The sequence below is a fragment of the Euprymna scolopes genome, chromosome 44 (genome assembly GCF_053919585.1).
Source record: "Euprymna scolopes isolate OS-2025 chromosome 44, ASM5391958v1, whole genome shotgun sequence".
Classification (NCBI taxonomy): Eukaryota; Metazoa; Mollusca; class Cephalopoda; order Sepiida; family Sepiolidae; genus Euprymna; species Euprymna scolopes.
Genome location: NC_136525.1, coordinates 30,969,464 through 30,995,900, shown reverse-complemented (window position 1 = coordinate 30,995,900; position 26,437 = coordinate 30,969,464).

Below are 26,437 nucleotides of genomic sequence, written 5' to 3'. Positions count from 1 at the left end.
TTGGGTTATGTATGATGAGTTGGGTTATGTATGGTCAGTTGGGTTATGTATGATGAGTTGGGTTATGTATGATGAGTTGGGTTATGTATGATGAGTTGGGTTATGTATGGTCAGTTGGGTTATGTATGGTCAGTTGGGTTATGTATGATGAGTTGGGTTATGTATGATGAGTTGGGTTATGTATGGTCAGTTGGGTTATGTATGATGAGTTGGGTTATGTATGGTCAGTTGGGTTATGTATGGTCAGTTGGGTTATGTATGGTCAGTTGGGTTATGTATGATGAGTTGGGTTATGTATGATGAGTTGGGTTATGTATGGTCAGTTGGGTTATGTATATTCAGTTGGGTTATGTATGGTCAGTTGGGTTATGTATGATGAGTTGGGTTATGTATGATGAGTTGGGTTATGTATGATGAGTTGGGTTATGTATGATGAGTTGGGTTATGTATGATGAGTTGGGTTATGTATGATGAGTTGGGTTATGTATGGTCAGTGGGGTTATGTATGATGAGTTGGGTTATGTATGATGAGTTGGGTTATGTATGATGAGTTGGGTTATGTATGGTCAGTTGGGTTATGTATGGTCAGTTGGGTTATGTATGATGAGTTGGGTTATGTATGATGAGTTGGGTTATGTATGATGAGTTGGGTTATGTATGGTCAGTTGGGTTATGTATGATGAGTTGGGTTATGTATGATGAGTTGGGTTATGTATGATGAGTTGGGTTATGTATGGTCAGTTGGGTTATGTATGGTCAGTTGGGTTATGTATGATGAGTTGGGTTATGTATGATGAGTTGGGTTATGTATGGTCAGTTGGGTTATGTATGGTCAGTTGGGTTATGTATGGCCAGTTGGGTTATGTATGATGAGTTGGGTTATGTATGATGAGTTGGGTTATGTATGGTCAGTTGGGTTATGTATGGTCAGTTGGGTTATGTATGATGAGTTGGGTTATGTATGATGAGTTGGGTTATGTATGGTCAGTTGGGTTATGTATATTCAGTTGGGTTATGTATGGTCAGTTGGGTTATGTATGATGAGTTGGGTTATGTATGATGAGTTGGGTTATGTATGATGAGTTGGGTTATGTATGGTCAGTTGGGTTATTTATGGTCAGTTGGGTTATGTATGGTCAGTTGGGTTATGTATGGTCAGTGGGGTTATGTATGATGAGTTGGGTTATGTATGATGAGTTGGGTTATGTATGGTCAGTTGGGTTATGTATGGTCAGTTGGGTTATGTATGATGAGTTGGGTTATGTATGATGAGTTGGGTTATGTATGATGAGTTGGGTTATGTATGATGAGTTGGGTTATGTATGGTCAGTTGGGTTATGTATGGTCAGTTGGGTTATGTATGGTCAGTTGGGTTATGTATGATGAGTTGGGTTATGTATGGTCAGTTGGGTTATGTATGGTCAGTTGGGTTATGTATGGTCAGTTGGGTTATGTATGATGAGTTGGGTTATGTATGATGAGTTGGGTTATGTATGGTCAGTTGGGTTATGTATATTCAGTTGGGTTATGTATGGTCAGATGGGTTATGTATGATGAGTTGGGTTATGTATGATGAGTTGGGTTATGTATGATGAGTTGGGTTATGTATGGTCAGTTGGGTTATATATGGTCAGTTGGGTTATGTATGATGAGTTGGGTTATGTATGATGAGTTGGGTTCTGTATGGTCAGTTGGGTTATGTATGGTCAGTTGGGTTATGTATGATGAGTTGGGTTATGTATGGTCAGTTGGGTTATGTATGGTCAGTTGGGTTATGTATGGTCAGTTGGGTTATGTATGATGAGTTGGGTTATGTATGATGAGTTGGGTTATGTATGGTCAGTTTGGTTATGTATATTCAGTTGGGTTATGTATGGTCAGTTGGGTTATGTATGGTCAGTGGGGTTATGTATGATGAGTTGGGTTATGTATGATGAGTTGGGTTATGTATGATGAGTTGGGTTATGTATGATGAGTTGGGTTATGTATGGTCAGTTGGGTTATGTATGGTCAGTTGGGTTATGTATGGTCAGTTGGGTTATGTATGGTCAGTGGGGTTATGTATGATGAGTTGGGTTATGTATGATGAGTTGGGTTATGTATGATGAGTTGGGTTATGTATGGTCAGTTGGGTTATGTATGGTCAGTTGGGTTATGTATGGTCAGTTGGGTTATGTATGATGAGTTGGGTTATGTATGGTCAGTTGGGTTATGTATTGTCAGTTGGGTTATGTATGATGAGTTGGGTTATGTATGATGAGTTGGGTTATGTATGGTCAGTTCGGTTATGTATATTCAGTTGGGTTATGTATGGTCAGTTGAGTTATGTATGGTCAGTGGGGTTATGTATGATGAGTTGGGTTATGTATGATGAGTTGGGTTATGTATGATGAGTTGGGGTATGTATGGTAAGTTGGGTTATGTATGGTCAGTTGGGTTATGTATGGTCAGTTGGGTTATGTATGGTGAGTTGGGTTATGTATGGTCAGTTGGATTATGTATGGTCAGTTGGGTTATGTATGATGAGTTGGGTTATGTATGGTCAGTTGGGTTATGTATGGTCAGTTGGGTTATGTATGGTCAGTTGGGTTATGTATGATGAGTTGGGTTATGTATGGTCAGTTGGGTTATGTATGGTCAGTTGGGTTATGTATGATCAGTTGGGTTATGTATGGTCAGTTGGGTTATGTATGGTCAGTTGGGTTATGTATGATAAGTTGGGTTATGTATGGTCAGTTGGGTTATGTATGATGAGTTGGGTTATGTATGATGAGTTGGGTTATGTATGACCAGTTGGGTTATGTATGATCAGTTGGGTTATGTATGGTAAGTTTGGTTATGTATGAGGAGTTGGGTTATGTATGGTCAGTTGGGTTATGTATGATCAGTTGGGTTATGTATGATGATTCGGGTTATGTATGATGAGTTAGGTTATGTATGATCAGTTGGGTTATGTATGATGAGTTTGGTTAAGTATGATCAGTTAGGTTATGTATGATCAGTTGGGTTATGTATGGTCAGTTGGGTTATGTATGGTCAGTTGGGTTATGTATGATATGTTGGGTTATGTATGATATGTTGGGTTATGTATGATATGTTGGGTTATGTATGATCAGTTGGGTTATGTATGGTCAGTTGGGTTATGTATGATATGTTGGGTTATGTATGATGAGTTGGGTTATGTATGGTCAGTTGGGTTATGTATGGTCAGTTGGGTTATGTATGATTAGTTGGGTTATGTATGATCAGTTGGGTTATGTATGGTCAGTTGGGATATGTATGATGAGTTGGGTTATGTATGGTCAGTTGGGTTATGTATGGTCAGTTGGGTTATGTATGATCAGTTGGGTTATGTATGATGAGTTGGGTTATGTATGGTCAGTTGGGTTATGTATGGTATGTTGGGTTATGTATAGTCAGTTGGGTTATGTATGGTCAGTTGGGTTATGTATGGTCAGTTGGGTTATGTATGGTCAGTTGGGTTATGTATGATATGTTGGGTTATGTATGATGAGTTGGGTTATGTATGGTCAGTTGGGTTATGTATGATCAGTTGGGTTATGTATGATGTGTTGGGTTATATATGGTCAGTTGGGTTATGTATGGTCAGTTGGGTTATGTATGGTCAGTTGGGTTATGTATGGTAAGTTGGTTATGTATGATGAGTTGGGTTATGTATGGTCAGTTGGTTATGTATGATCAGTTGGATTATGTATGACCAGTTGGGTTATGTATGACCAGTTGGGTTATGTATGATCAGTTGGGTTATGTATGGTCAGTTGGGTTATGTATGATGAGTTGAGTTATGTATGGTCAGTTGGGTTATGTATGGTCAGTTGGTTATGTATGATGAGTTGGGTTATGTATGGTCAGTTGGGTTATGTATGGTCAGTTGGGTTATGTATTATCAGTTGGGTTATGTATGATGAGTTTGGTTATGTATGATCAGTTGGGTTATGTATGATGAGTTGGGTTAAGTATGATCAGTTGGGTTAAGTATGATCAGTTGGGTTATGTATGGTCAGTTGGGTTATGTATGTTCAGTTAGGTTATGTATGGTCAGTTGGGTTATGTATGGTCAGTTGGGTTATGTATGGTCAGTTGGGTTATGTATGATTAGTTGGGTTATGTATGATCAGTTGGGTTATGTATGGTCAGTTGGGTTATGTATGATGAGTTGGGTTATGTATGATGAGTTGGGTTATGTATTGTCAGTTGGGTTATGTATGATCAGTTGGGTTATGTATGATGAGTTGGGTTATGTATGGTCAGTTGGGTTATGTATGATCAGTTGGGTTATGTATGGTCAGTTCGGTTATGTATGATTAGTTGGGTTATGTATGATCAGTTGGGTTATGTATGATGAGTTGGGTTAGGTATGGTCAGTTGGGTTATGTATGCTGAGTTGGGTTATGTATGGTCAGTTGGGTTATGTATAGTCAGTTGGGTTATGTATGGTCAGTTGGGTTATGTATGGTCAGTTGGGTTATGTATGGTCAGTTGGGTTATGTATGATATGTTGGGTTATGTATGATGAGTTGGGTTATGTATGATCAGTTGGGTTATGTATGATGTGTTGGGTTATGTATGGTCAGTTGGGTTATGTATGATGAGTTGGGTTATGTATGGTCAGTTGGGTTATGTATGGTCAGTTGGGTTATGTATGATCAGTTTGGTTATGTATGATGAGTTGGGTTATGTATGATGAGTTGGGTTATGTATGATGAGTTGGGTTATGTATGATGAGTTGGGTTATGTATGATGAGTTGGGTTATGTATGATGAGTTGGGGTGTGTATGATGAGTTGGGTTATGTATGATGAGTTGGGTTATTTATGATGAGTTGGGTTATGTATGATGAGTTGGGTTATGTATGATGAGTTGGGTTATGTATGATGAGTTGGTTATGTATGATCAGTTGGGTTATGTATGATGAGTTGGGTTATGTATGATGAGTTGGGTTATGTATGATGAGTTGGGTGATGTATGGTCAGTTGGGTTATGTCTGATGAGTTAGGGTTACGTATGATGAGTTGGGTGATGTATGGTCAGTTGGGTTATGTATGATGAGTTAGGGTTACGTATGATGAGTTGGGTTATGTATGGTCAGTTGGGTTATGTATGATCAGTTGGGTTATGTATGATGAGATGGGTTACTTATGGTCAGTTGGTTATGTATGATCAGTTGGTTATGTATGGTCAGTTGGGTTATGTATGATGAGTTAGGTTATGTATGATGAGTGGGGTTATGTATGGTCAGTTTGGTTATGTATGGTCAGTTGGGTTATGTATGGTCAGTTGGGTTATGTATGGTCAGTTGGGTTATGTATGGTCAGTTGGTTATGTATGATGAGTTGGGTTATGTATGGTCAGTTGGGTTATGTATGATCAGTTGGGTTATGTATGGTGAGTTGGGTTATGTATGATGAGTTGGGTTATGTATGATGAGTTGGGTTATGTATGGTCAGTTGGGTTATGTATGATGAGTTTGGTTATGTATGGTCAGTTTTGTTATGTATGGTCAGTTGGATTATGTATGATGAGTTGGGTTATGTATGGTCAGTTGGGTTATCTATGATCAGTTGGGTTATGTATGATGAGTTGGGTTATGTATGATCAGTTGGGTTATGTATGGTCAGTTGGGTTATGTATGATGAGTTGGGTTATGTATGATGAGTTGGGTTATGTATGATGAGTTGGGTTATGTATGGTCAGTTGGGTTATGTATGGTCAGTTGGGTTATGTATGGTCAGTTGGGTTATATGGTCAGTTGGTTATGTATGATGAGTTGGGTTATGTATGATGAGTTGGGTTATGTATGGTCAGTTGGGTTTTGTATGAGGATTTGGGTTATGTATGATGAGTTGGGTTATGTATGATGAGTTGGGTTATGTATGATGAGTTGGGTTATGTATGGTCAGTTGGGTTATGTATGGTCAGTTGGGTTATGTATGGTCAGTTGGGTTATGTATGGTCAGTTGGGTTATGTATGATGAGTTAGGGTTATATATGATGAGTTGGGGTTACGTATGATGAGTTGGGTTATGTATGGTCAGTTGGGTTATGTATGGTCAGTTGGGTTTTGTATGGTCAGTTGGGTTATGTATGGTCAGTTGGGTTATGTATGGTCAGTTGGTTATGTATGGTCAGTTTGGTTATGTATGGTCAGTTGGTTATGTATGGTCAGTTTGCTTATGTATGGTCAGTTTGGTTATGTATGGTCAGTTGGGTTATGTATGGTCAGTTAGGTTATGTACGGTCAGGTGGTTACGTATGGTCAGTTGGTTACGTATTGTCAGTTGGGTTATGTATGGTCAGTTTGGTTATGTATGGTCAGTTAGGTTATGTATGGTCAGTTGGGTTATGTATGGTCAGTTGGGTTATGTATGGTCAGTTTGGTTATGTATGGTCAGTTGGGTTATGTAGGGTCAGTTGGTTATGTATGGTCAGTTTGGTTATGTATGGTCAGTTGGGTTATGTGTGGTCAGTTGGGTTATGTATGGTCAGTTGGGTTATGTATGGTCAGTTGGGTTTTGTATGGTCAGTTGGGTTATGTATGGTCAGTTGGTTATGTATGATCAGTTGGTTATGTATGATCAGTTGGGTTATGTATGATGAGTTGAGTTTGTATGGTCAGTTGGGTTATGTATGATGAGTTGGGTTATGTATGGTCAGTTGGGTTATGTATGGTCAGTTGGGTTATGTATGGTCAGTTTGGTTATGTATGGTCAGTTGGGTTATGTATGGTCAGTTGGGTTATGTATGATATATTGGGTTATGTATGATATATTGGGTTATGTATGATGAGTTGGGGTATGTATGGTCAGTTGGGTTATGTATGATCAGTTGGGTTATGTATGATGTGTTGGGTTATGTATGGTCAGTTGGGTTATGTATGGTCAGTTGGGTTATGTATGGTCAGTTGGGTTATGTATGGTCAGTTGGGTTATGTATGATGAGTTGGGTTATGTATGGTCAGTTGGTTATGTATGATCAGTTGGGTACTGTATGATGAGTTGGGTTATGTATGGTCAGTTGGGTTATGTATGGTCAGTTGGGTTATGTAATGTCAGGGGGGTTATGTATGGTCAGTTCTGTTATGTATGGTCAGTTGGGTTATGTATGGTCAGTTGGGTTATGTATGATGAGTTGGGTTATGTATGGTCAGTTGGGTTATGTATGATCAGTTGGGTTATGTATGAGGAGTTGGGTTATGTATGGTCAGTTGGGTTATGTATGCTGAGTTGGGTTATGTATAGTCAGTTGGGTTATGTATGATCAGTTGGGTTATGTATGATATGTTGGGTTATGTATGATGAGTTGGGTTATGTATGGTCAGTTGGGTTATGTATGATCAGTTGGGTTATGTATGATGTGTTGGGTTATGTATGGTCAGTTTGGTTATGTATGGTCAGTTGGGTTATGTATGGTCAGTTGGGTTATGTATGGTCAGTTGGGTTATGTATGATGAGTTGGGTTATGTATGGTCAGTTGGGTATGTATGATGAGTAAGGGTTATATATGATGAGTTGGGGTTACGTATGATGAGTTGGGTTATGTATGGTCAGTTGGGTTATGTATGGTCAGTTGGGTTATGTATGGTCAGTTTGGTTATGTATGGTCAGTTGGGTTATGTATGGTCAGTTGGTTATGTATGATCAGTTGGGTTATGTATGGTCAGTTGGGTTATGTATGGTCAGTTGGGTTTTGTATGGACAGTTGCGTTATGTATGGTCAGTTGGGTTATGTATGGTCAGTTGGGTTATGTATGGTCAGTTGGTTATGTATGGTCAGTTTGGTTATGTATGGTCAGTTGGGTTATGTATGGTCAGTTTGGTTATGTATGGTCAGTTTGGTTATGTATGGTCAGTTGGGTTATGTATGGTCAGTTAGGTTATGTACGGTCAGTTGGGTTATGTATGATGAGTTGGGTTATGTATGATGAGTTGGGTTATGTATGGTCAGTTGGGTTATCTATGATGAGTTGGGTTATGTATGGTCAGTTGGGTTATGTATGGTCAGTTGGGTTATGTATGGTCAGTTGGGTTATGTATGATGAGTTAGGGTTATATATGATGAGTTGGGGTTACGTATGATGAGTTGGGTTATGTATGGTCAGTTGGTTATGTATTGTCAGTTGGGTTATGTATGGTCAGTTTGGTTATGTATGGTCAGTTGGGTTATGTATGGTCAGTTGGGTTATGTATGGTCAGTTGGGTTATGTATGGTCAGTTGGGTTATGTATGGTCAGTTTGGTTATGTATGGTCAGTTGGGTTATGTAGGGTCAGTTGGTTATGTATGGTCAGTTTGGTTATGTATGGTCAGTTGGTTTATGTGTGGTCAGTTGGGTTATGTATGGTCAGTTGGGTTATGTATGGTCAGTTGGGTTATGTATGGTCAGTTGGTTATGTATGATCAGTTAGTTATGTATGATCAGTTGGGTTATGTATGATCAGTTGGGTTTGTATGGTCAGTTGGGTTATGTATGGTCAGTTGGGTTATGTATGGTCAGTTGGGTTATGTATGGTCAGTTGGGTTATGTATGGTCAGTTGGGTTATGTATGATATATTGGGTTATGTATGATATATTGGGTTATGTATGATGAGTTGGGGTATGTATGGTCAGTTGGGTTATGTATGATCAGTTGGGTTATGTATGATGTGTTGGGTTATGTATGGTCAGTTGGGTTATGTATGGTCAGTTGGGTTATGTATGGTCAGTTGGGTTATGTATGGTCAGTTGGGTTATGTATGGTCAGTTGGGTTATGTATGGTCAGTTGGGTTATGTATGATGAGTTGGGTTATGTATGGTCAGTTGGTTATGTATGATCAGTTGGGTACTGTATGATCAGTTGGGTTATGTATGGTCAGTTGGGTTATGTATGGTCAGGGGGGTTATGTATGGTCAGTTCGGTTATGTATGATCAGTTGGGTTATGTATGGTCAGTTGGGTTATGTATGGTCAGTTGGGTTATGTATGATCAGTTGGGTTATGTATGAGGAGTTGGGTTATGTATGGTCAGTTGGGTTATGTATGCTGAGTTGGGTTATGTATGGTCAGTTGGGTTATGTATAGTCATTTTAGTTATGTATGGTCAGTTGGGTTATGTATGGTCAGTTGGGTTATGTATGATATGTTGGGTTATGTATGATGAGTTGGGTTATGTATGGTCAGTTGGGTTATGTATGATCAGTTGGGTTATGTATGATGAGTTGGGTTATGTATGGTCAGTTGGGTTATGTATGGTCAGTTGGGTTATGTATGGTCAGTTGGGTTATGTATGGTCAGTTGGGTTATGTATGATGAGTTGGGTTATGTATGGTCAGTTGGGTATGTATGATCAGTTGGATTATGTATGACCAGTTGTGTTATGTATGACCAGTTGTGTTATGTATGATCAGTTGGGTTATGTATGGTCAGTTGGGTTATGTATCGTAGTTGGGTTATGTATGATCAGTTGGGTTATGTATGATCAGTTGGGTTTTGTATGGTCAGTTGGGTTATGTATGACCAGTTGGGTTATGTATGGTGAGTTGGGTTATGTATGATCAGTTGGGTTATGTATGATGAGTTGGGTTATGTATGATGAGTTGGGTTATGTATGGTGAGTTGGGTTATGTATGATGAGTTGGGTTATGTATGATGAGTTGGGTTATGTATGATGAGTTGGGTTATGTATGATGAGTTGGGTTATGTATGATCAGTTGGGTTATGTATGATCAGTTTGGTTATGTATGATGAGTTGGGTTATGTATGATGAGTTGGGTTATGTATGGTGAGTTGGGTTATGTATGATGAGTTGGGTTATGTATGATGAGTTGGGTTATGTATGATGAGTTGGGTTATGTATGATGAGTTGGGTTATGTATGATCAGTTTGGTTATGTATGATGAGTTTGGTTATGTATGATGAGTTGGGTTATGTATGATCAGTTGGGTTATGTATGATCAGTTGGGTTATGTATGATCAGTTGGGTTATGTATGGTCAGTTGGGTTATGTATGATCAGTTTGGTTATGTATGATGAGTTGGGTTATGTATGATGAGTTGGGTTCTGTATGATTAGTTGGGTTATGTATGATGAGTTGGGTTATGTATGATGAGTTGGGTTATGTATGATGAGTTGGGTTATGTATGATGAGTTGGGTTATGTATGATGAGTTGGTTATATATGATGAGTTGGTTATATATGATGAGTTGGGTTATGTATGATGAGTTGGGTTATGTATGATGAGTTGGGTTATGTATGATGAGTTGGGTTATGTATGATGAGTTGGGTTATGTATGATGAGTTGGGTTATGTATGATGAGTTGGGTTATGTATGATGAGTTGGGTTATGTATGGTCAGTTGGGTTATGTATGGTCAGTTTGGTTATGTATGATTAGTTGGGTTATGTATGATGAGTTGGGTTATCTATGATCAGTTGGGTTATGTATGATGAGTTGGGTTATGTATGATGAGTTGGGTTATGTATGATGAGTTGGGTTATGTATGATGAGTTGGTTATATATGATGAGTTGGGTTATGTATGATGAGTTGGTTATATATGATGAGTTGGGTTATGTATGATCAGTTGGGTTATGTATGATGAGTTGGGTTATGTATGGTCAGTTGGGTTATGTATGATCAGTTTGGTTATGTATGATGAGTTGGGTTATGTATGATGAGTTGGGTTATGTATGATGAGTTAGGTTATGTATGATGAGTTGGGTTATGTATGATGAGTTGGGTTATGTATGATGAGTTGGGTTATGTATGATTAGTTGGGTTATGTATGATGAGTTGGGTTATGTATTATGAGTTGGGTTATGTATGATGAGTTGGGTTATGTATGGTCAGTTGGGTTATGTATGATCAGTTGGGTTTTGTATGGTCAGTTGGGTTATGTATGACCAGTTGGGTTATGTATGATCAGTTGGGTTATGTATGATGAGTTGGGTTATGTATGATCAGTTGGGTTATGTATGGTGAGTTGGGTTATGTATGATGAGTTGGGTTATGTATGATGAGTTGGGTTATGTATGATCAGTTGGGTTATGTATGATCAGTTGGGTTATGTATGATGAGTTGGGTTATGTATGATGAGTTGGGTTATGTATGATGAGTTGGGTTATGTATGGTGAGTTGGGTTATGTATGATGAGTTGGGTTATGTATGGTCAGTTGGGTTATGTATGGTCAGTTGGGTTATGTATGGTCAGTTGGGTTATGTATGGTCAGTTGGGTTATGTATGATGAGTTAGGGTTATATATGATGAGTCGGGTTATGTATGGTCAGTTGGGTTATGTATGGTCAGTTGGGTTATGTATGATGAGTTGGGTTATGTATGATGAGATGGGTTACGTATGGTCAATTGGTTATGTATGATGAGTTGGGTTATGTATGGTCAGTTGGGTTATGTATGGTCAGTTGGGTTATGTATGATGAGTTGGGTTATGTATGATGAGTTGGGTTATGTATGGTCAGTTGGGTTATGTATGGTCAGTGTGGTTATGTATGGTCAGTTTGGTTATGTATGGTCAGTTGGGTTATGTATGGTCAGTTGGTTATGTATGATCAGTTGGGTTATGTATGATCAGTTTGGTTATGTATGGTCAGTTTGGTTATGTATGGTCAGTTGGTTATGTATGATCAGTTGGGTTATGTATGGTCAGTTGGGTTATGTATGATCAGTTGGGTTATGTATGATGAGTTTGGTTGTGTATGATCAGTTGGATTATGTATGGTCAGTTGATCAACAAAAGAAGCAAAACACACTAATGCGGCTGGTTATATAATAAGTTTGGAATCCATAAGCTTATAAGTTTACTTTAGAATTTTAGAAGTTCATAGGTTTATAAATTTATAAGTCTAGAATGTTATTCAGGGTGATCCAAAAAAACGGGCCCCAACTCTAATTAGACCCCGTTTCTTAGTGTTTTGTCCGAATGAAATGAAACTTTGGTCATAACTAGTTTATTATATTCAAAACATTATATCAAAACACTAGGATCTTTTGCCTTTTTTCCTCCGTTCTATAGCATATGTTCTAGATGGCCACCATTTAGCTCCGTGCACATCTTGAGGCGCAGCACGAAGTTGTCCATGACGTTCTTACCGACCGAATTGGTAATAGCTCTCATCTCCTCCCTGATGGCTTCCTTGAGTTTCGTGATGGTTCTCAGTTTCCCTACGTAGACTGTTCTTATGATAGCCACAAAGAAAAAAAATCTGGGGGGGGGAGGGCTTAGGTGCGGGCTATGGGGTGCCCACTCAAAATCAGTTTTGAGAATGAAGTTCTCTTTCAGCCAATCTCGGGACAGGTTTGAGGTGTGAGAACTTGTTCCCTCCTGCTGGAACATAAACTTGCCAATGAGCGACGGGTAGATGGTCTGGAGCTCACGGTTGAAAGTTTTGAGGACCTTCATATACCGCTCCTTAGTGACTGTCACTGCTGCGCCAGATTCTTCAATGAAGATTGGTCCGATGATGCCTTTGGCCGAGATTGCAACCAACACCGTGCACTTAGGAGAGTGCAGGGGCTTGGTGGATACTTCATTGGGTCTGCAGGACCCCCAGAAGACATTTGTCTTGGAGTTCGACTTTCCATCAAGATGGAAGTGGGCTTCATCTGAGGTCCAAAGGAGGTTAAGGAAACTTGGTGTCTCCTCGATCTTCTCGAACATCTTGACTACTATAGCCCTCCTCTGCTTCTTGTTTGAAGCTTTAAGAGTCTGCAGCGTCTGTATTCTGTATGGGTAAGCCCTGATATCCTTCACCAGCACTCTCCTGTAAAGTCTCACGGGGCGTTTCGGACTCTGCTGGAGAGACTTTCTCACTCTTTCGACCAGCTTTAATGGACAAGTTATCTTCTTGTAACTTCATCAATGGACATTGTAGTGTATAAATGCTACTTCATTGAAACAAGTTTTCTATCGAATGTCGGTGAGAGTCATTTTAATTCAACATACGCACACATGCAAATTAACTTTTTAGGTTGTTTAAATGTAATTACCTAATAAAGGTAGATTCGGATATCATTGGGTAAGATCGAATAATCGTTCGTTCCATGGCCTGGATTTTACTGAAGTACAATTATATATTAGTGTTGGGACAATAAATCGGAATCGGAAAAATCGGAACTTTTTGGGGTATCGGAATTGGAAAAATTATAGCCTAATTTCCGATTCCAAACCGATTCTTTTTTTTTCTTTTCTTTTTGACAATAAAAAAATGAAACAAATTGTTTTTTTAATAAAAGTTGTTCATTTCCAACATAAGACTGAGAAGGGCCACAGAATAGGTTATAAATCTCATTTACAAATTTAACATGGATTTACAGAGATTAATTTATTTTATTTATTCGTCATTTATGATAACTTGCCTATTCTCTTTGTAAACTTTTTGCATTTATTCGCTAAATGTCTAGATGCTCCCATCTAAAGTAGTTCACTTGATTATAAAAAGTTAAATGCTCTGGTCGAGGTTTTTAAATTTCGTTGGCGTCAGGTGTATATTGACGGTGTCTGTTATCGGCTTCTTCTGAAATAAAGTTTTATGACGATTCTCTTTTGACGCAAGTGAACAATATAGCTGAAAAGCTCCGATGAGTTTATCACAATTTTGAATTATGGATAGAGTTTTGCCCTTTTTAAAACAACAGTAAATAAGTATAAATATATTTTTAAAAAAATTATGCGGTCTGAAGTCTTTTTATTTAACTGACTAAACGCTTTAAATAAGTTGAACCACTAAAAACGTAACCAGCTAGGTAGAAAACGAACGCTTAATTTCATTTTTTTTAAATGAACAGTAAAAAAAACAAATATTTAAAAAAATATTATGAGGGTGTAGTGTTTTTTTAAAACAATATCTTCTTCAAATTCGGCCATAAAATGTGTTTCCAATCGATATTTATTCAATAATGAACCAGTTTTACTGCCTTGCAAAAAATACACGAGTTTTCCAGTCACTGAAAAAACATTCTGAAGATTTTCTTAATTAAAAAGGAAATTATATCTACTTTAAAACTTATACACGTACCCCAAAAAGAAAGATTAAAATTGGGACAGTTATTACTGTAATAAACAGAAACAGAAAAGAAATGCTAAACAAATGTGCAACAAATAAATGTTATCAAACGCAAGACTCTTCTACATACCTGAATGAATTTATTTCTCTTTAAACTTCTTTTAAAGTGTGTTTTTGGTTTAAAAATAACCTAGTGCCTCCTTTTTGAATCAGAATTTTTAAAAATGGCTACTTAATAAACCTAGCAGAAGGATCATTGATAATTGCTCAAAATTGAAAATTAAATCAAAGCTGGTAAAAACACATAATGAAATGTTAAACATCGACGATAACCGGAAAGCTTCTTTTTATTAGTTACTTTGTCTTTATTTTTCTTTTCATTAGTTTATTTGTCTTTATTTGTCTTTTCATTAGTTAATTTGTCTTTATTTGTCTTTTCATTAGTTAATTTGTCTTTATTTTTCTTTTCATTGGTTAATTTGTCTTTATTTTTCTTTTCATTAGTTAATTTGTAATCATTTTTCTTTTCATAAGTTAATTTGTAATAATTTTTCTTTTCATTAGTTACTTTGTAATCATTTTTCTTTTCATTAGTTAATAAGTAATCATTTTTCTTTTCATTAGTTAATTTGTCTTTATTTTTCTTTTCATTAGTTATTTTGTCTTTATTTTTCTTTTTATTAGTTATTTTGTCTTTATTTTTCTTTTCATTTGTTAATTTGTCTTTATTTTTCTTTTCATTTGTTAATTTGTCTTTATTTTTCTTTTCATTTGTTAATTTGTCTTTATTTTTCTTTTCATTTGTAAATTTGTCTTTATTTTTCTTTTTATTAGTTATTTTGTCTTTATTTTTCTTTTCATTTGTTAATTTGTCTTTATTTTTCTTTTCATTTGTTAATTTGCCTCTATTTTTCTTTTCATTAGTTAATTCGTCTTTATTTGTCTTTTTATTAGTTAATTTGTCTTTATTTTTCTTTTCATTTGTTAATTTGTCTTTGTTTTTCTTTTTATTAGTTAATTTGTCATCATTTTTCTTTTCATTAGTTAATTTGTCTTTGTTTTTCTTTTTATTAGTTAATTTGTAATCATTTTTCTTTTTATTAGTTAATTTGTCTGTATTTGTCTTTTTATTAGTTAATTTGTCATCATTTTTCTTTTCATTAGTAAATTTGTCATCATTTTTGTTTTCATTAGTTAATTTGTCTTTATTTTTCTTTTAATTAGTTAATTTGTCTTTATTTGTCTTTTTATTAGTTAATTTGTCTTTATTTTTCTTTTCATTAGTTAATTTGTCTTTATTTTTCTTTTTATTAGTTATTTTGTCTGTATTTGTCTTTTTATTAGTTAATTTGTCTTTATTTTTCTTTTCATTAGTTAATTTGTCATCATTTTTCTTTTCATTAGTTAATTAGTCTTTATTTTTCTTTTTATTAGTTAATTTGTCTTTATTTGTCTTTTTATTAGTTAATTTGTCTTTATTTTTCTTTTCATTAGTTAATTTGTCTTTATTTTTCTTTTTATTAGTTAATTGGTCTTTATTTTTCTTTTCATTAGTTAATTTGTCTTTATTTTTCTTTTCATTAGTTAATTTGTCATCATTTTTCTTTTCATTAGTTAATTTGTCTTTGTTTTCTGTTCATTAGTTAATTTGTCTTTCTTTGTCTTTTCATTAGTTAATTTGTCTTTATTTTTTTATTCATTAGTTAATTTGTCTTTGTTTTCTGTTCATTAGTTAATTTGTCTTTATTTTTCTTTTCATTAGTTAATTTGTCTTTATTTTTCTTTTCATTAGTTAATTTGTCTTTATTTGTCTTTTCATTAGTTAATTTGTCTTTATTTTTCTATTTCATTAGTTACTTTGTCTTTATTTTTCTTTTCATTAGCTATTTTGTCTTTATTTTTCTTTTCATTAGTTACTTTGTCTTTATTTTTCTTTTCATTAGTTACTTTGTCTTTATTTTTCTTTTCATTAATTAATTTGTCTTTATTTGTCTTTTCTTTAGTTAATTTGTTTTTATTTTTCTTTTCATTAGTTAATTTGTCATCATTTTTCTGATCATTAGTTAATTTGTATTTATTTTTCTTTTCATTAGTTAATTTGTCTTTATTTTTCTTTTCATTAGTTAATTTGTCGTTATTTGTCTTTTCATTAGTTACTTTGTCTTTATTTTTCTTTTCATTAGTTAATTTGTCTTTATTTTTCTTTTCATTAGTTAATTTGCCTCTATTTGTCTTTTCATTAGTTAATTTGTTTTTATTTGTCTTTTCATTAGTTAATTTGTCTTTATTTTTCTTTTCATTAGTTACTTTGTCTTTATTTTTCTTTTCATTAGTTAATTTGTCTTTATTTTTCTTTTCATTAGTTACTTTGTCTTTATTTTTCTTTTCATTAGTTAATTTGTCTTTATTTTTCTTTTCATTAGTTAATTTGTCTTTATTTTTCTTTTCATTAGTTAATTTGTCTTTATTTTTATTTTCATTAGTTAATTTGTCTTTATTTTTCTTTTCATTAGTTAATTTGTCTTTATTTGTCTTTTCATTAGTTAATTTGTCTTTATTTTTCTTTTCATTAGTTAATTTGTCTTTATTTTTCTTTTCATTAGTTAATTTGTCTTTATTTGTCTTTTCATTAGTTAATTTGTCTTTATTTTTCTTTTCATTTGTTAATTTGTCTTTATTTTCCTTTTCATTAGTTAATTTGTCTTTATGTTTCTTTTCATTAGTTAATTTGTTTTTCTTTTCATTAGTTAATTTGTCTTTATTTGTCTTTTCATTAGTTAATTTGTCTTTGTTTTCTGTTCATTAGTAAATTTGTCTTTATTTTTCTTTTCATTAGTTAATTTGTCTTTATTTGTCTTTTCATTAGTTAATTTGTCTTTATTTTTCTTTTCATTAGTTAATTTGTCTTTATATTTCTGTTCATTAGTTAATTTGTCATCATTTTTCTTTTCATTAGTTAATTTGTCTTTATTTTTCTTTTCATTAGTTAATTAGTAATCATTTTTCTTTTCATAAGTAAATTTGTCTTTATTTTTCTTTTCATTAGTTAATTTGTCTTTATTTGTCTTTTCATTAGTTATTTTGTCTTTATTTTTCTTTTCATTCGTTTATTTGTCTTTATTTTGTTTATTTATGTGATAAATGTGTTAACTCTACAATTTTTCCAAATGAAATGTTTTCCGCTCATTCGAAACGATTTACTTTGTGATCTAATTGTTACTGGACAATTAATTAGCAAAACAGACAATTACATTATAAGCAGACAATTCAAAACAAACAAAGCAACAATAAACTCAACATTACGTTAAGCTCTTCCGGAGGAAGCAATTGACTATCGTAACATCCACATACAGAAGTTCACACACATATTTACACACATATTCACATACAGAATTGTCCACACATATTCATACATTGAAAAACGACCACATATGGTGGTTCATATATTCACACTGGCAGAAAGAAGACATAAACACTTGTAACACTTGTGTCATTTTTTTTTACACTACGAACATCCTGCATACATAATGACAATATATTTTTAAAAACACTTCAGCAGTATCATTCCATGCGAATACAATTTTGAATGTGGCAATCCATTACGAAACCAGAAGTAACAAATCATTACTCACTTCACGCACGCAGAATTCACACACTGACAAACACCACATATACAAAATGTTTTTGAACATGCATATCTACAATGACAGAAAACAAGCACACACACACACACACACACACACACACTAATGCTATTAGTAGTCGTGTCTTTTTCCATACAATGTGAACGTTCTATAAAAACACGAAAACCTTTACCTTTTATAAAAGATATTTACTCACTCCAAATAGATTTCAAATCTTATTTTATGTAAATGTGTAAATATACAAATATGTTTTGTTTTTTAAGTATTTTTCTCGCACTCTTTCACAGCAGCCTATTGATGAATTTAAAACTTGCTAAATAGTGACTCGTTTAAAAAAAAATATTTATAATTTTGATTCATTGATTATATTATTAATAGATAAAAATATTGACAATATTATTGATCATTTAAATTTATTAACTTTATTATTGAGAATTTGGATTTATTGATGACAATATTATTGGCAACTAAAATTTATTAATAATATTATATTAATTGTAATTTATTGAAAATATTATTGACAATTTTAATTTATTGATAATATTATTAATGATTTAAATTTATTGTTTATATTAGTGATAGTTTCATTTTATTGCTTATATTATGGATGGTTAAAATTTATAAATAATATTATTAAGAATTTTAACTCATGGATAATATTATTGATGAATTTCATTTATTGATAATATTATTGACAATTTTAATTTATTGATAATAATATTGATGATTAAATTTATTGTTTATATAAGTGATAGTTTCATTTTATTGCTAATATTATGGCTGGTTAAAATTTATAAATAATATTATTAAGAATTTTAATCATTGGATGATATTATTGATGAATTTAATTACTTGATAATATTATTGATCATTTTTTATTTATTAATAATATTATCGATGATTTAAAATTATTGTTAATATTATTCATAATTTTTGTTAACTGATAATATTATTGATAATTTTGATCAATTGGTGATATAATTGATCAGTTTGCTTTATTGATATTATTATCAATATCAATTTATTATATCATTGATAATTTTGATTTGTTTAATGATAATATTAGCACTTATAATTCGTCGATAAAATTATTGATAATTTTGGTTCATCGATATTATTGATAATTGTAATTTATTGCTAATATAATAGATAATTTAAATTTATTGCTTCTATGATTGGTCATTTTAATTTATTGATCATATTATTGATAATTTTAATTTCTTGATAATATTATTGATAATTTGCTTTGATAATGTTTGATAATTTTCTTTTATCGATAATATCATTGATCATTTAAATTTATGGATCATATTATTTATAATTTAAATTTATGGATAATATTATTTATAATTTTAATTCATGGATAAATTTATGGATAATATTATTTATAACTTTAATTTATGGATAATATTATTTATAATTTAATTCATGGATAAATTTATGGATTATATTATTTATAATTTTAATTTATGGATAATATGATTTATAATTTACATGTATGGATAATAATATTTATAATTTAAATTTATTGATAATATTTAATTTTAATTTATGGATAATATTATTTATAATTTAAATATATGTATATATATATGTATATATATATATGTATATATGTATATATATATGTATATATGTATATATATGTATGTGTATGTTTTAACATTATTTTATTATTCCGTGTCTTGCTGTTTCATTGAGAATTATATTTGGATCATTGTAATAATGTTCTTAAGTCATTGAAATCATTTACGCGCGTTTCAGACGGTCTGTGATGCGTCCTCGTCAGAAATTATTTTCAAATGTGTAAAAATGGCGATTTTCGTTTTTTCCAAGGGGTGGAGGCTTGTAAGTGTTTATTATTCATTGGTATGCTGAATTTATATTGCTTTTTTATTGGGCTTGTCCAGGGAGACGTTGACCTCGCTGTAGTCGCTATCTCTTTCTGCTAATGTTTTTTTCTTTTCCTTTAGGGTGAGGTAGTGTGTGTGTGTGTGTGTGTGTGTGTGTGTGTGTGTGTGTGTGTGTGTGTGTGTGTGTGTGTGTGTGTGTCGCGTGTGTGTGCGTGTGTGTGTGTTTGCTTTTTTTGGTTTGGGAATGTGTATATTGTTTTTTAGTATGTTGGGGTTATTTGCTTCCTTAGGAAGGCGGCTGTGGTCCGAGGTCGCTACTAATGTGTATGTGTGAGGAGGGGCGACTGGCTCTCTGAAATAAGGGTAGGGGTGCTTTCATACTATTTTGATATTTATTTTTTGGATTCTTGGATTTTAGTATTGTGATTTTTCGTTTTAGTCTTATATTATGTTTGTTTAGAGAGAGGGGTGTATTTAAAATAGGGGATTTTTTGATGTTTCTCTTTATTTGTCTCCCCATGTGGGTATGGCCAGACCCAGGATCGGTTCCTAGTGTGGGGAAGATTTTGTTCCTCAGAGGGGGGCATTGGAGAGGGTATAGGTATGGGAGGATGATGATAGAAGGGATGATAGTCGTTCATGTCATTTTTTAGGAATCCCTCACAAAATGACAACACCAGACTAGACAATAAAAAAAACAAAGTCATCAACCTATCTACAGAGACGCTTACAAAGGACGAAATTGAATTTCTAAAATCTTAGAAAAGATACCTAGACGACTGCTTTATCCTCTGGAGAACTTCATGGGGGGATATCAAAGAACTCCACACTTTGCTACAAAATCTACACCCAAAAATAAACTTCACACTAGAACAAAGCCCCACAGAACTACCTTTCCTACACATCCTAGTAACAATAAAAAACAACAACATAATCACAGACATCTACCACAAACCCACAGACACTCCACTTCAAAAGCCACCATCCTAAAAACTGTCTAAAATCAATACCCTACTCCCTAGCACGTAGAGTCTGTCCCATAGTAACAGACAGACACCTCCGTTCAACTAGACTGAACGAACTACAAATAACACTGCGGAAAGGAGGATACTCACTACCACTAATACAGAAAGGTATTGAACTGGCTGAAAAAATTCCAATAGACCAACTAAGAACCCCAAAAGAACACAACAAAGAACAAATTCTAGCATACGTCTCTACACACAACACAAACAACCCAGAACTATTCACACAGATAACAAAAAACCTTATCCTCCTCAATCAGAACGACAAACTAAACAACATATTTAAAACAACAAAAATAACAAACGCCAACCCAAAAACTTAAAACACATCCTAACTTCCTCAAAACTCGTCCCACATACTACAAAAGGAGTTACAAAATGCAACAAACCGCGATATGGAGTATGTGACATAATAATAGAAGGTAACACATACACATTCAAAAACCCAGCACAAACATTCAAAATAAAAAAGGATCTAAATTGCACCTCCAGAAATGTAGTATATGCACTAAGATGCACAACATGCAACAAATCCTACATAGGCGCCACCAAAAATTTCAGCAATAGAGTGGCCTTACATAAGAGCAACATCAAAATTGCAGATAACAGACACCTCTATGTTTCAAAACACGTACACACATGCAGTGGAAACAGCTTCAAAATAATGCCAATCTTCCAAACAGACAATTATTTTTATTTACTTACACAGGAAAAAAACTTCATCACCAGATTCACTCCTGAACTGAACAGAACCTAATACCATCACACAAAAACATGAAATGCAAGGTACACTCGCATGCACACCCATACACATACACATATACACACCCACACATAAATCAGAACCGACACATTAAAACACACACACGTGCGCGCATACAACCACACACAGACATAACACCCCTATCTCTAATACAACACACTGAACAATACCAACCCTACTTAACCTCGAAATAAACAACACTAGGAGACACCTACAACCATAGTATAATATCTGCTCCAACACCTCGCTCCCTCCTCAGTCAGTGGAGGAGAACCCCCTCATGACTGAAACGACTATCATCCCTTCTATCATCCTCCTCCCATACCTATACCCCCTCCAATGCCCCCCTCTGGGGAACAAAATCTTCCCCACACTAGGAACCGATCCTGGGTCTGGCCATACCCACATGGAAACATTAAAAAATCCCCTATTTTAAATACACCCCTCTTTCTAAACAAACATAATATAAGGAATACCCGAAAAGACTAAAACGAAAAATCACGATACTAAAATCCAAGAATCCAAAAAATAAATATCAAAATAGGATGAAAGCACCCCTACACTTATTTCAGAAGAGCCAGTCCTCCCCTCCCCACACATACACATTAGTTACGACCTCGGACCACAACCGCCTTCCTAAGGAAGCAAATAACCCCAAAATACTATAAAACAATATACACATTCCCAAACCAATAAAAGCAAACACACACGCACATAAACACACACACACACACACCCTACCTCACCCTAAAGGAAAAGAAAAAAAACATTAGCAGAAAGAGATAGCGACTACAGCGAGGTCAACGTCTCCCTGGACAAGCCCAATAAAAAAGCAATAAAAATTCAGCATACCAATGAATAATAAACACTTACAAGTCTCCACCCCTTGGAAAAACTTAAAATTAACTACGAAAATCGCCATTTTTACACATTTGAAAATAATTTCTGACGAGGACGCATCACAGACCGTCTGAAACGCGCGTAAACGATTTCAATGACTTAAAAAACATTATTACAATGATCCAAACATAATTCTCAACGAAAAAGCAAGACACGGAATAATAAAATGATGTTAAAAAATACACATTGTTGGTGACTACTCTCTTATTTAGATATACATCTTTCTTTTGTTGGAATTTATTAACCCATTTTAACTAAATGTATATATATATATATATATATATATATATATATATATAATACATTTTTATCAATGTTTTTCGCATTTGTAGTTACATTCGCGCTAGTGCTTCAACTGGCTACGTCAAGTACAGCAAAAACAGGGACGACTTAACCAATTCTAAGTCGACGTTCCTAATAGTTGGATGACTAAATGTCTAACAAAACGCGTAGAGATATAAAGAGTTATATGCATTAGCGTCTTGAAAGAAATCTATTTTTCTAAAGAAATAAAGATTTGTCTAGTTTTTGCCTCGTAATAGTTAAGCAGCGCCTTGTGAATACCCATTTGAGAATTTTTCACGCAGAATGTCGAATCGAAATAAAGAAGTCGCAAAATATTTGCATTCTTCGATTTGTTCCAAAACCGATGAAACTATCACAGCTGAATAACACCTCGTATGGGTATGCTGCATTTTTGGCCCGCCATTTAATTACGAGAAACTTGATACTAATGCCGATATCATGGTTGCTGCAGCGAACAAGAGTCGATATCCAAAGATTTAGGCCTCCAACTTACTGCTGCCATGTTTTGTGTTCACTGAATACGTTATAATGTCAATGACCTGTACTTACCCGCCGTTGTTCGGGATTCAATGATTTTATTTAATTTTTCGTATTTATTTTAAAATAATAGCATTTTTCGTTTGTTTATAGTTTAAAATTTTATCATTATTACTAAGATAAATATTAGATAATTTAAATTAGTACATTTTTCGTTTGTTTATAGTTTAAAAATATTATCATTATTACTAAGATAAATATTAGATAATTTAAATTAGTACATTTTTCGTTTGTCTATAGTTTAAAAATATTATCATTATTACTAAGATAAATATTAGGTAATTTAAATTAGTACATTTTTCGTTTGTTTATAGTTTAAAAATATTATCATTATTACTAAGATAAATATTAGATAATTTAAATTAGTACATTTTTCGTTTGTCTATAGTTTAAAAATATTATCATTATTACTAAGATAAATATTAGGTAATTTAAATTAGTACATTTTGCGTTTGTTTATATTTTAAAAATATTATCATTATTACTAAGATAAATATTAGATAATTTAAATTAGTACATTTTTCGTTTGTTTATAGTTTAAAAATATTATCATTATTACTAAGATAAATATTAGATAATTTAAATTAGTACATTTTTCGTTTGTCTATAGTTTAAAAATATTATCATTATTACTAAGATAAATATTAGGTAATTTAAATTAGTACATTTTGCGTTTGTTTATATTTTAAAAATATTATCATTATTACTAAGATAAATATTAGATAATTTAAATTAGTACATTTTTCGTTTGTCTATAGTTTAAAAATATTATCATTATTACTAAGATAAATATTAGATAATTTAAATTAGTACATTTTTCGTTTGTCTATAGTTTAAAAATATTATCATTATTACTAAGATAAATATTAGGTAATTTAAATTAGTACATTTTTCGTTTGTCTATAGTTTAAAAATATTATCATTATTACTAAGATAAATATTAGGTAATTTAAATTAGTACATTTTTCGTTTGTCTATAGTTTAAAAATATTATCATTATTACTAAGATAAATATTAGATAATTTAAATTAGTACATTTTTCGTTTGTTTATAGTTTAAAAATATTATCATTATTACTAAGATAAATATTAGATAATTTAAATTAGTACATTTTTCGTTTGTCTATAGTTTAAAAATATTATCATTATTACTAAGATAAATATTAGGTAATTTAAATTAGTACATTTTGCGTTTGTTTATATTTTAAAAATATTATCATTATTACTAAGATAAATATTAGATAATTTAAATTAGTACATTTTTCGTTTGTTTATAGTTTAAAAATATTATCATTATTACTAAGATAAATATTAGGTAATTTAAATTAGTACATTTTTCGTTTGTTTATAGTTTAAAAATATTATCATTATTACTAAGATAAATATTAGGTAATTTAAATTAGTACATTTTTCGTTTGTCTATAGTTTAAAAATATTATCATTATTACTAAGATAAATATTAGGTAATTTAAATTAGTACATTTTGCGTTTGTTTATATTTTAAAAATATTATCATTATTACTAAGATAAATATTAGATAATTTAAATTAGTACATTTTTCGTTTGTTTATAGTTTAAAAATATTATCATTATTACTAAGATAAATATTAGGTAATTTAAATTAGTACATTTTTCGTTTGTTTATAGTTTAAAAATATTATCATTATTACTAAGATAAATATTAGATAATTTAAATTAGTACATTTTTCGTTTGTTTATAGTTTAAAAATATTATCATTATTACTAAGGTAAATATTAGGTAATTTAAATTAGTACATTTTGCGTTTGTTTATAGTTTAAAAATATTATCATTATTACTAAGATAAATATTAGATAATTTAAATTAGTACATTTTCGTTTGTTTATAGTTTAAAAATATTATCATTATTACTAAGATAAATATTAGGTAATTTAAATTAGTACATTTTTCGTTTGTCTATAGTTTAAAAATATTATCATTATTACTAAGATAAATATTAGATAATTTAAATTAGTACATTTTTCGTTTGTTTATAGTTTAAAAATATTATCATTATTACTAAGGTAAATATTAGATAATTTAAATTAGTACATTTTTCGTTTGTTTATAGTTTAAAAATATTATCATTATTACTAAGATAAATATTAGATAATTTAAATTAGTACATTTTTCGTTTGTCTATAGTTTAAAAATATTATCATTATTACTAAGATAAATATTAGGTAATTTAAATTAGTACATTTTTCGTTTGTCTATAGTTTAAAAATATTATCATTATTACTAAGATAAATATTAGATAATTTAAATTAGTACATTTTTCGTTTGTTTATATTTTAAAAATATTATCATTATTACTAAGATAAATATTAGGTAATTTAAATTAGTACATTTTTCGTTTGTTTATATTTTAAAAATATTATCATTATTACTAGATAAATATTAGGTAATTTAAATTAGTACATTTTTCGTTTGTCTATAGTTTAAAAATATTATCATTATTACTAAGATAAATATTAGATAATTTAAATTAGTACATTTTTCGTTTGTTTATAGTTTAAAAATATTATCATTATTACTAAGATAAATATTAGATAATTTAAATTAGTACATTTTTCGTTTGTCTATAGTTTAAAAATATTATCATTATTACTAAGATAAATATTAGGTAATTTAAATTAGTACATTTTGCGTTTGTTTATATTTTAAAAATATTATCATTATTACTAAGATAAATATTAGATAATTTAAATTAGTACATTTTTCGTTTGTCTATAGTTTAAAAATATTATCATTATTACTAAGATAAATATTAGGTAATTTAAATTAGTACATTTTTCGTTTGTCTATAGTTTAAAAATATTATCATTATTACTAAGATAAATATTAGGTAATTTAAATTAGTACATTTTTCGTTTGTCTATAGTTTAAAAATATTATCATTATTACTAAGATAAATATTAGGTAATTTAAATTAGTACATTTTGCGTTTGTTTATATTTTAAAAATATTATCATTATTACTAAGATAAATATTAGATAATTTAAATTAGTACATTTTTCGTTTGTTTATAGTTTAAAAATATTATCATTATTACTAAGATAAATATTAGGTAATTTAAATTAGTACATTTTGCGTTTGTTTATAGTTTAAAAATATTATCATTATTACTAAGATAAATATTAGGTAATTTAAATTAGTACATTTTTCGTTTGTTTATAGTTTAAAAATATTATCATTATTACTAAGATAAATATTAGGTAATTTAAATTAGTACATTTTTCGTTTGTTTATATTTTAAAAATATTATCATTATTACTAAGATAAATATTAGGTAATTTAAATTAGTACATTTTGCGTTTGTTTATAGTTTAAAAATATTATCATTATTACTAAGATAAATATTATGTAATTTAAATT